This window comes from Podarcis filfolensis (genome assembly GCF_964270895.1).
Source record: "Podarcis filfolensis genome assembly, chromosome: 9".
NCBI classification, from domain to species: domain Eukaryota; kingdom Metazoa; phylum Chordata; class Lepidosauria; order Squamata; family Lacertidae; genus Podarcis; species Podarcis filfolensis.
The window spans coordinates 52,678,764-52,691,616 of NC_139610.1; the positions used below are offsets into that span (position 1 = coordinate 52,678,764).

The 12,853-nt window shown below is 42.3% G+C and overlaps 1 long non-coding RNA gene across 3 annotated transcripts in view; it reads right to left on the reverse strand.

The window, feature by feature from the left end:
• Nucleotides 1-12,853, reverse strand: part of LOC310742553 — a 44,153-nt gene that overhangs the window by 6,183 nt on the left and 25,117 nt on the right. For 2 of the 3 annotated variants that reach the window (XR_014538544.1, XR_014538546.1), the window contains exon 3: nt 3,126-3,335. The exons of the other annotated variant lie outside the window; for it this stretch is intronic. This is a non-coding gene — a long non-coding RNA (uncharacterized lncRNA). The remainder of the gene's footprint in view (nt 1-3,125; nt 3,336-12,853) is intronic. 3 annotated transcript variants of the gene reach the window in all.

The window sequence follows — 12,853 nt, forward strand, 5'->3', positions numbered from 1 at the left end:
ACATCCGCTCTTACTGTCAAAACTTTGAGTGTGTGCAGATGAGACTGATGGTACAAATGTGTGTCAACTACGGATGGGGTAAAAACATTACCTCCCCATAACATTCCCTGGTGTGACCACATATTGAAACAAATCATATCCTGATCAGCAATATGGGACCTTTGGTGATGTTAACATCTCAGGTAGAAAGCATTTTCAGGCGCAGATTTAGGGGAGCGTGACTGGTTTACCTGCACTGGGAGCTGAGCTGGGAGGGCGCTACAGGGGGCACCACAACAATGATGGAGAACAGAAGGTGAGAGGTGGGGAAGGAATGAATTTTGGCATCATGCAGGGTGCCACTGAAATTTGAAAGCCCAAGGTCTACCACTGGCGTTTTGAAGAACAGCTGGAAAAACAGACTTCAAGTCACTCTGAGCTGAAAATGTGGACATACCCAAAGTCAGAATCATTTGTACTCTAGTCCCCAAATTACCTTACTAGTGTGTGCTTCAGGAAATAAAATGTGTGGAGATCTATTCTGAAATCAGCTTTTACAGTCGGGATCATTTTATTCTATAGTGGCAAAATGAGGAGAGGGAGGTCAAATGCAGACATGCTCTAATTTGGTGGGAGAAGTAGTTTCAGAATTCAGTTGTTTGTAGGCGTGATTGTATGTCAGCGTCATGTTCACAGAGGCATGAAAGGTGAGAGCAGGAGGGGCTGTAAGATCTAAAACAACAGAGAAAGCAAGTGTGGTTCCACGCTGTTGGTGGTCTTCCAGATTCTGGACCTAATTGGATGTTAACTAATTAAAGCTATCTTGTTCTGTCATTTTGACAATGTGTGCAGTGAAACACGTTGGTGAAGAAGACGCTTGTTTTCCTGAGCAAAAGAAACAACAGTGTTGACAATTCAAATACAACTCTGTGTGGGAGAAAAGCCACAAGTTAATTTTGTATACACTTCTCTTGGAGCTCTATAGAAGAGTGGTTTTACATTGTATTTAAATACGTGAAGGGCAAAATGGGATTGAAAATAATGATATTCTAAGGACATTTAATTTGATGTTCAGACTCTGATCCTAAACACAGCAGATGTTTTTTAACTGGGGCCACATTGACACCATTCATTTAAAACACTGTGATGTCACTTTAAATAGTCATGGCTTCTCACCAAGAATTCTGGGAGCTGTAGTTTGTTCAGGGTGCTGAGAGCCTCTCCCAGAGCTATAATTCAGCATTGCAGGGGATTGGACTAGATGACCCTTTGGTCCCTTCCAACTCAAGATTTTATGATTCTATGAATTCCTAGAGTTCCCTGTGAAAAAGGGTTGAATGTTAAAACACTATGAAGAATGTTTTACATTATTCCACAATCTTGCACAATAGAATCATAGAAGTGTAGAGTTGGAAGGGACCATGAGGGTCATTTAGTCCCACCGCCTGCAATGCAGAAATCTCAACCAAAGCATCCGTAACAGATGGCTACCCATCCTCTGCTTAAAAACCTCCAAGGAAGGAGAGTCCACAACCTCCTGAGGGAATCCATTCCACTGTCAAATGGCTCCTACAGTCAGAAAGTTCTTCCTGATGCTTAAGTTCCTCCTGTTAGGGAATGTATGCTAAAAATCCTGGAAGATTATGCAGCCAGAATCTGACATTTTACTCGCCTAATGTTTCCCTGTTTCCCACAGGAGTGTTCACTCCAGGATGAGCAGGAAACATTTACAGAAGCCCCAAAACTAACATGTCGATTTGATAGCAGCGCCTTTGACAAACTGGTGCGGTTTAACGTGAGGCTATGAGACCAAGCCTAGAGTGAACTTAACTTCAGAAATAGGAAAGAGCAGATGAGAAAAGTACAGTGCACAACCCTGTGTCGAGGTCCGTAAATCCTGTTTTAAATCCTGCTGTAATTTTGGCTTTCCGTCCTCTCCCCCCCACCCAACCTGTATTATTTCACAACTGATTACTTCTGACTGCTCAACACCCAGTTCCCTCGGAAAGTGCTAATTAAGAGACTGAAGAGGCTCATCTAATATTTATACTGGTGGTGTTGCACTAGATCATTTTGCAGTGCATGAACAGCGTCATGAAGAAGGAATTAGAAGCAGTATAGCTCTGAGCCCCAGATAATCCTTCGCTGATTAGTGAGATTCTCATTGCCACCTATTCTGAATGCACTCCTCTCAGGATGTTGATAAAGCCTTTCGGTATCATAAGATGGACTACCAAGCACAGCGCTAGCTTTCCTACCCAATCAAAGCGAAGCCCCCAGTTCACCTGGTTAAGCTATCCTAATCCTAAATCGGCTTTTAGATTGTCGCTTAACAACTCTGAGGTACTCCAGAAGGATCCAGCGCAAATCCGGCAGTAAATGAGGCCTAGTCTGAGTGAAAACGAACAAACAAAAAGCTTTGAGGAAGGGGGGGCAATATTTTTCACCCCCTAAGACTTACAGGGGGGGAAATCTATTCAATGAGAATTAAGGTGTCACAAATTAGATGGTTCTATGAAGTCAACCTTCCTGTGAAGACTTTGAATTTTTCAGCCTACGAAAGATTATATACAATTGTATCTTAAACCCCATATGATGACAAATAGGGGATTTTCCAAGTGGTGGGTTTTTTTTTACACTTTGGAGGTTATTTTTGCACAGGGAAATGACAAAGAATAGAGCACCACAGAATTTTAAAGTGTAATTATTCTGTGTGTATTTGTTAACAATGACAAATGTCTGGGCAGCCTGTCCAATTATCGATTAGATCTGTATTTCAGACCTTCCAATTAACCTTTACGTTAAGTTATCATTTTGTGGTAAAGAGAAGGCTGTGCCTTGTAGCGAAAAATTGTACCCTATAATGTATATTCTTGAGTAATGGTATATATGGTGCACCGCAAATCTCAGCACCCTTTATTGACTATTTTAACAAGGACATGTTTGAACACTCCTGCCGGACGCTTCTCCCATTCGTAATTAAAGAGGGGGAAAGAAAGCCAAGTTAAGCACAATGGCAGAGAGGCTTCATGCAGACATGCACTGGCGTTGTCAAGGTTGCTTGGAAACCCCTAGACTTCAAGAGATTATTGTATGGATGAATAGAAATGCTGGGAGTCATTTCAAGTGCTCTGAGTTGGGCTTACTGCTCGTTTGACTTCTCCATTTAAAGAGCAATGCTTGAAAGAAGCAGCCGCAACTTCCCTGCCCACAGCAAGCTTTCAAATCTCATGCATTATTGGATAAAATCAATATATCCTGTTCAGTAGCTTGAAAGCTTCTGTTCCAAAGGAATGGCATGCTTTGGAGCCTGCTGACTGAATCTGGATGCAAAAGGAGTGCCTGATTTGCTGGTGCTGCAGAGAGAGAGAGAGAGAGAGAGAGAGAGAGAGAGTGAGAGAGAGAGAGAGAGAGTCATTCCCACCCTTGCTTCTGTTCTCCTTAGGAGGCAGCTGGGCTTTGGATCAGCCAGTGGCTCCAGAGCTCAGATCTACCCCAGGCTAGAGTTAGAATTGCTCTAAGAAACAACTAGCCAACCAGCCTACCAAAACAACAACAACCCAATATGTGCTGTTTATTTTTAATGGTGAAGTTGACAATAACGACTGAAGACCTTGAATTGAATCCTCTTTGCTCTAAAGAGGAAGTCTGTTTTGAAATCAATAGACAACTAACTTAGGCCTGTTAATATCAGTGGGTCTACTCTGAGTAAGACTTAGTTGGAGGCAATCCACTGAATACCAACCAAAGATCACTGATTCTGGAGCTCCCACCCCTGACGATGGTCCTTGAGATCTAAGATATCAAGGTCTATTATCCTTCATAAATAAATTGAGTATAATAAATCCAATACACAAACCCCATCCTGTGGTGGTTTGTCTTTTCTTGTGGGAAGTTTTAGCAGTTCAAGGATTAGCTAGCTTTCCCCTTCCATGAAGGGTCTGATGTAAACCCTTGTACCAAGAGCTTAAAGTCTTAAGACTGTTAGAAATTTCCATCAGTCAGCCGGTATGTTCGTGAATAAAAAGTTAGTTGCTGATCTGACCCCACTCATTGCTCTCTGGAAAGAAGCCATCTAACTACAAACATTCAGCTGTGCCAAGTGAGGGAGAAAGGGGGGGGCAGTTATTAATACAAAAGTAATGGGGCCGTTTGCATTGGCATTTGAAGTCACATATATACCTAGGATGCAAAACCACCCATATCTATAGATCAATTTGTTTGAACATCAGAGTCTGGATTTGCAACTTCAAATTAAGACCCCTATGGTCGGGGGGGGGGGGACAAGAGGAAAGACACATTGCACCCTCTTTTGTAATTCAAGAACACCGTGAATAAAAAATATGTTAACAAATTATTTTGTAAATCTATGCTGAGCACAGTGTGAACTGTAGAATTTTATTGTATATAGAAAATTAAAACTGAAAATTAAAACTATTGTATATAGAAAATTAAAACTGTTAAAACTGTGTGCATCTCAAACAATGATCCTACTCATCGGAAACACTAGCCCTTTGCAGGCCCCCCCCAGTGGAACAGTTCCTCATATGTGTAGAGTGCCCTTCACATGCTGTCTGAATGTTCAGATGGTGTTCTTTCAACCTAGGTGAGTGGGTGTCTCCTCAACCATCCTAATGCAACCATGCTCCATCTATCTCATGACAAGGCAGTGTCTTGAATAGGGAGGGACAAATCTGTCAAATTTGGTTTGTTTCTGTTTCTCACATTTCCAGTCATCAGTCCTGCACATTCCCAGATCAGTTTGTGATATATATATATATATATATATATATATATATATATATATATACCGGTATATATATATATATATATATATATATATATATATATATATATATATATTTAATTGTCATGAAATTTAATTAGCATTTCAGTGTGAATTTCTTTGAATGCACACATTTCTGAATACAATTTTGCCTAATATGAATTTTTCCCCCAAAGCAAGTTCCCCTAATTTCTCCTGCTGCAAGTGTGGCTATTTCTGTGGCTCTGACCCAACCAGTTGACATGGCCCAAACCTGGGACAACATATTCCTGGTGTTCAAAATCCTGCATGAGTCATGCGACATGAGTGACATTGTGGATCTGAAAAAGTGCTTTTTGGGGGCATGGGACAAAATACGCTTTTTTCAGGGTGAAATCTTGGCCCAAAATTGTGCTAGAGCAAGATGTCTAAAATGGCCACTGTGCTCTTGAGGGGAAAACCAAGATGTCCTGTTTTTTTTTTTTCTGGGGCAGCTGACAGGTATGAGATGAGCCATTCCAGGTTAGCCCTAGAATTTTTATCCCTCTTTAAGAAGAGTTCTCTTTCCCTTTTTTACTTAGTAAGGAAATGAATGAATGGATACATGCACACATGTGTATATGGCACCTTGAAAAATTAAAAGGCCAACAGCTTCCCCAAAGTATGGGGTGGGGCGAACAAGACTGAACAGGGATGGCTCTACCATTAAGGCTAGGTGTAGAGAAACTTTGGTCCTTCAGATCTTGCGGAACTACAACTACCATCAGCCCCAGTAAGCATGACCAATGGCCAGGGATGATGGGAGATAGAGCCCAGTAACATCTGGAGGGCCAAAGCTTCTGCACACTTCCATTAGGCAAAGTGAGGCAGCTGCCTTGGGTAGGACATTCTGGGGAATTGTGGCAGGACAGTGGTGCCAACTCCCTGGCTGTTTCTCATGAGTTCCCCAGGCACTTCACTCTGAGCAGGGTTTGCCTGCACCCTTGAAAATAGCCTGGTGCCCACAGATATAATAGAGGACCTCCTAGAGGTCCTCTAGGAGATAGAGGACACTATCTCCTAGCCACCATTGAAATAAGATTCAAATGACACTTGACATCTGGGCATGGGATGGGCAGCAAAATCTTGCCTCAAGTGGCATGATGTCTCAGGGAAGTCCTGAAGCTTAACCATGTCCCATGTGCTGGTATCCACACTTGTCCTTTCCTGTGAGAACCCAGGAGAAAACTAGACTTGCACTGTGAGTCAAATATTCACTCTGACCTTGGTTTATGTCAATCTTCATCCTAGGTGGTGTTGAAGTCTACCAAAAGGATGGACCTATTCCCTACAGCGGATTAATACATAAATAAAATCTTGCCAAATGGCATTTCATGAAGGACCATGAATCCCAAGAAAGATTGGCCCATAAAAAGAGAAAACATTGCCCCATACCTTTTCCTAAATGGTATTTAGACATTGGTACTGACATCTGTTTACATGATCACATGATTGGAGTGACAAAAAGGGGTCAGGTCAAGGGTGCACCTCGTCCCACCACGTTTGTAGTTGAAACAAACAAGCTAATAAAAGTTAGGTTAGTTAATTTTTATAGCTCTATTAGTGAAATGCAGAGTTTCTCATCGTGGAGGAAGGCAAAATCATGATAGATTTTAAAAAACAAACAGCATGCTCCGGACTGCACAAACACCAGCAAAGTGTAGGTCAGTGGCTAATCAAAGCTGACAGGGACAACAATGGGCTGGGGAGTGACCAAAGGGCAGAGTTCAAGATATGGGAAGAAAACCAAGAGAAGTAAATCAGCTTAAGTCCAAAATGCTTCAGATCAATTGAGTTGGGAGCCTTGGTGAAAGGGCTAAACTAGATGTGACATTAATTGCATGATTGCAGTGAGCATGGGGTGCGTTACCAACTATTCTGAAGCTACTATTCACTTGGGGGGGGGAGTGGGGAACTTCCATTGGCACTCATAGGATTTCCCTTCCTAGAACAATTTCCTAGGTGGAGATTTTTTTTGGGACCATGGTGTGCGTGTGTGTGTGTGTGTGCACGCACATAAAAGAGTTAAATCCTGCCCTCAATCTTGATTCCCCCCAGCTGCTATTTAGAATTTTGAAAATTATCACAGAATTGGTGTAAATGTGTAGTCTAACCCACACAACACTAGACACTCATCAGCAGGAGCCCTTCTCCATGTGCCTCCTCTAAGGGAGGTGTGGAGGGTTTTCTAGTGGTAGCTCCCCAGTACAGTGGTACCTCGGGTTACATACGCTTCAGGTTACAGACTCCGCTAACCCAGAAATAGTACCTAGGGTTAAGAACTTTGCTTCAGGATGAGAACAGAAATCGTGCTCTGGCGGCATGGTGGCAGCAGGAGGCCCCATTAGCTAAAGTGGTGTCTCAGGTTAAGAACAGTTTCAGGTTAAGAACGGACCTCCGGAACGAATTAAGTTCTTAACCCGAGGTACCACTGTAGTGGAACGCTCTTCCCAGGGAAACACGACTGATACCATCACTGTCAGCTTTCCAGCACCAGGCTAAGACCTTTCTGTTCATCCAGGCTTAGGGTTCTTAAATTGGATCTGATGGCAGCTTTGTTTGTGGTGCTCTTTAGTGTAAGGTTACCAGATTTTTTTCAATTAATCCAGGGACACTTATTGTTTGCTATGTACGTGTGATTGCTGAGAAAGCTATAAATCCGGGGACTGTCCCCGGGAAGCGGGGAAATCTGGTAACCTTACTTTAGTAGGGTGGGGAGAATTTATCCTTTTTATAGTTACATTGGATGAGTTCTGTAGAAATTACGTTTATTAGATCTTGTTTTCGCTTGTACCTGGTTCTTAACTCATGTTTAAAATCTTGCTTGAATTCTATGGATTCCAAACAATAAATGTAACAGTTAATAAGATAAATAATATTATATGGGTAAGAGGAAAAAGATTAGAAACTGAATTACAAGTACTGAAATTAGGGGTTGCTGGAAAAGTTTAAAACAGGGATGCAGAAAAGGGAGGTATGGGGAAGTCGTGGAAACAAGGTTCAAGAAAGAGAGGTTAAGAAATTATATGTGTTTACATGTTTGTTTGTTTGTTTATGTGTCGTCAATTGTTGTGTTTTAATATATGTTGTAAAATCAATAACAATCTATTTAAAAAAAAAAAAAGATAAATAATATTATACACCCAGAGCAGGATAAAGCTATATGCAATATTGGGATTCTTAATCAAGCATGGTGGCAGTAAAGTGTTACAGCCAAGAGAAACTCAAAGGCACTCTACAAAAGCCTCTGAAAAAACAGGCAGATGCCTTATATCCATCTATCTCAGTAGTGTCTACACTGACTGGCAGTTGCTTTCCAGGGTTTCAGGAAGAGAGTCTTTTCCAGTACTATCTGACGATATTGGACATGGGACATGGGACCTTTTCCATGAAAAGCAGATGTTTCCTATTGAGCTGCACTCCCTCCCTCAAAAACGAGATCTTTATTCTTCACATGCTCTGTTCATTAGCAGCAAAAGCTGAAGACGGCTCAGAACTAGTCCCATCCTTTGGCATTGATATCCTAAGGACACAGAGATGCCATGTCATTTCTTCATTCTCCTCCCATACCTGCCATGGATCCAAGTTACAAGTCCTGAGGGACACAGCTGCTGGGGAGCAATGAGTGAGAAGAATGTAGCTTCAGCCACCCTGCCCAACCATACTGGTGTATTTAGTGATAAAAGCAATATCACCAGGTGACGACCTGGCTGGCAACCATCACAGCTCTCATTTCACCCAACCATACTCTAGGGGTAGACTGATGTTCTCCCCAGGAATTATCTCCAGACATGACTTTAGAGATAGGTTTGCAGCAACAAGATATAAGCAGCAATTCTTCTTTGTTGGCAACGAGGGATTAAAAGGCAATCTGTGCACAATCTTGTAAAATCGAGGCGAAATCTAGGTCAGAGGTCTTGGGTTTAGTCATATGATGGGGCTTCTGAAATTCACTAGTTGCAAATTTGAGGCCTAAATCATGAGAGATGTAGAAAAGTAGGAAGATGCATTCATGATACTAGAAGTGTCAGGGGACAGAAATGTGGAAGCACGAGAATGTGCTAGCAGATATGTCCATGCAGTGATCTCATGTTGGGAAAGGAGCAAAAGTTAGTGTGTCGTACATGGAACATGACACATGGCATTATTAGCACAGTGTAGCAGGTTGGACAGTGTTCTCGAAGCTACCAACATGAGTTTGACCAAACTGCTGGAGGCAGTGGAAAACAGGAGTGCCTGGCGTGCTCTGGTCCATGGGGTCACAAAGAGTCGGACATGACTAAATGACTTAACAACAACAACACCAGGCATATGAGTGGGATATCAGCTGCCAAGCCCTGCATTCAGATCTCAGCTCACATGCAAGCTTATTAGATAGCCTTAGGAAAGCCTCAATCCACCATCCGTAAAATCAGGATGATAATAGTGGCTTACCTAACAAGTAGCTGTGGTGATGGTCACAAATGTAGATGGTTTTAAGAGTGGATTAGACAAATTCATGGAGGATATGACTATCAATGGCCTCTGGTCATAATACCTCCAGGATCAGATGAAGTTTTGCTTCTCCAGTCACTGGAGAACACAAGCAAGAGGTGGCGATTGTGCTCATGCCTTGTTTATGGACTTTCCAGGGGTATTCTGTTGGCCACTGTGGGAGACAGGATGTTGTACTAGAGATAGTTATGTGATCTGATCCAGCAGAGCTCTCCTAATGTTCTTAAGATTATGTGCACGAAGTTCTTTGGGCAATTAGGAAAAGTTCCATACAAGCACCAGTTCTATGTATAGCAAGGATGGGGAATCTGTGGCTCCCCAGATGCTGATGAACTGCAGCTCCCATTATCTCTCACCACCGCCAGAGCTGGCTGGGGCTGATGCAGGTGGCAGTCCAACAATATCTGGAGGGCTATGCTCCCCCCCCCCCAACAATGTATAAGATTATGCTGTTGTTTTGTGTTTCATTGATTTAAATGGGAGGTTAAGTATGTCTCAAAGAAACCAATGAGATCTACAGTGGTACCTTGGATTACATATGCTTCAGGTTACATACGCTTCAGGTTACAGACTCCGCTAACCCAGAAATACTACCTAGGGTTAAGAACTTTGCTTCAGGATGAGAACAGAAATCGTGCTCCGGCGGCATGGTGGCAGCGGGAGGCCCCATTAGCTAAAGTGGTGCTTCAGGTTAAGAACAGTTTCAGGTTAAGAACGGACCTCCGGAACGAATTAAGTACTTAACCCAAGGTACCACTGTACCTTGTTTCCATTAATATTCACAATAACACAGGTGCATGGAGACTTCATAGGACCTACTAATGAGTATCATGTGATGCTTTGTACTGGAAGAATGTTCTTGGGTTGTGCCTTACAAATGATAGGAAGCCAATCCATTTCCCAGATCAGTTTGGAAGCTCTCCCAGCACTTGTTGATTATTCTTTTCCTTTTAAACAACGTGCTGTAGAACATTCTCAAATGTTATGGAATCTCCCCTTCTAACTAAAACTGAAGTGAAGTAACCCCTAATAAGACATGAAATTGCTGCCATCTCATCTATACTTTCCTCCGGCGGGGCTCATTCAGCATGGATGCAACTCTTAAAATGCACTGAAAACACACATGTTAATCTCTAAAGATGCGAGTAGCTTTGCTGAAATCGATGTCCTGAATGTTTGTAAAGATTTGTGGATATAGAACTATTTGCAGGCCCAGGAAGTAAATGATAAACCACACAGAATCCAGTAGTTCATAATAAGTCACCCTGGCTGTGTTCCAAGAATTGTTGCCAGTAATAAGAGTTTGGGAGGCTGCCTCTATCTAAAAAAAGATTCCTTTTTACCATTAAGGCTTAGTCTGTGTGCTCATCCTTTGAACAGAGTGGGCTGTTTATTTATCTGTATGTGTGCATAATAGCCTGAGACAAGGTAAATCCCCCCCACTTTTCTTTCTTGTCTTTCAGGTATTTTTCCATCGTTTCTTTGTGCGTGACTGTTTGATTTGAGGAGGCTCCTTTTTTCTTTCAAATAGAACAGGGGAGTAAACAAAGCACCTTTGCATTATGAAGAAAGGAGGGGGGAGAGAAGAGGCAGCTGAACAATCGACACAGCAAATAACACTAACTCCTTTTGGCACTTCTTCTTTCAAACCTGGAGAATTAAGAGTAAATGCTTGCGTTTAAAAACAAAATGTTAAAAACCCCATGCACCCCCCCACCCTTTATCCCACCCTCCCAGAAAACCCCAACCCCCCCCCCAAATGGCATAAACACACACCAGAAATATTTGATCTGGTCTTTGTTTGTGTGCTGGTCTTTCTGATCTACTGAGGGGCAAGAAAGTGGTACGGTGGTACCTCGGGTGAAGTACTTAATTCGTTCCAGAGGTCCGTTCTTAACCTGAAACTGTTCTTAACCTCAAGCACCACTTTAGTTAATGGGGCCTCCCATTAGCCGGAGCACGATTTCTGTTCTCATCCTGAACCAAAGTTCTTAACCCTAGGTACTATTTCTGGGTTAGTGGAGTCTGTAACCTGAAGCATATGTAACCCGAGGTACCACTAATTGCTATACTGCACAGAGTAAAGAGCAGCAAGGTATTCCATCCATACGTGCATTTATCACTGAATCCATTGTTGGAATAATTGGCTTATACTTGACTCACTCAACACTGACTGGCAGCAGCTTCCCAGGGTTTCAGACAAGGGGTTACTCCCAGTCGGGGCTTGAATGTGGGACTTTCTGCATGCAAAGCAGCTGTTCTACCACTGAGCTGCAGCCCCTCTCCAGAGATCCTCTCTAGATTCACAAGCTGTTCCTGCTGATTCTCCCCAAGAGGAAAAGGCTATCACAAAGCGAAATGGGAAACTCTTGCTGTTTTTCTCTAGATGGCAGCATCTACCTTATGGTCTGTCTTCTGAATGTGAAACAAAATTCACATGCAAGACATGAAACGTTTAGCATTCTGGTTTGGTTCTGAATGTGTAGATCCCCATGGCTGGAGTATTTGCATGGCAATGCTACTTACTCAGCAGTAAGTCCCACTGAGTTCAACGGGGTTTGCTTACTCCCAGAGAAGCAAAGGGAGTGCAGCCTTAGTTTGCAAAGCTTCTCTTGGTTTCTCAATTCCTCTTGTTGATGGCAGTCTCTTGTCTAGTCGAGGGCACTTTTCACATGCTTTCCCTCCCCATCTTTTTTCCGTGAAAATGGCATGGTATCTCTATGGTTGTGCTTGCCAAGATTAATGGGCAGGTATTCAAATGGTGTTACTGAGTGCAATGGTGCATCCACTCTTAGGTAAATGGTTGCCATTTACTCCTCCGGAGAAAGAAAAGCAGAGCACTGTCCAAATTTGCAGTGGGAGAAGCACCTTCCAGCCTAAACATTGGCTAGCGCTAGCTCAGCCATTGTGATGAGAAATGCTTGCACTGGTGTAGTGCATCTGCTGCACTATATGAATTTTCCCTATAGAAACAGAATACCAGTGACACTGACTGGAATTTTACTCGTATTATAATAATTTGATGACTAATACAAGGGGAAGATAATAAAAGGCAACAGTTTCACTTACAATGCATTTTCCTGAATGAACTCTGCTCCCCTTGTAGTCCATACATCAACATTCTAAACAGATAAATACATTAAGAGAATGTGATCCTCATGTGGAGTGTCCAACTAGTGGAACAATCTTCATGGATTCTCAACAGAACTTGGACCCTGCTCTGAGCATACACCAGGATAATATAAGAAATTGGGATATTGGCCAACTTCCATAACTTCATAAACCTTCTCTTTCTCTGAACTGCTAGGACTCAGCTAGATTGGTAAAGAAGAAGTGATCTATACGTGTTGTATATGCAGTATAACATTGTGCCACCAGATGGCACTGTTGGAGTCCTGTTTCTTCCTGCTGGATTTCCCCGTTTAAATTACGTGTTTAACGGAAATACTTCTTTGATGTGTCTAGATTTAGCCCTAGTCATTCAGAGTTGGAATATCAAGGAACTTCCAAAGTCAGAGAAGGATATCATGACTTAGAAACTCCAGATCGTTTAGAAATATAATCTGACCCACAATG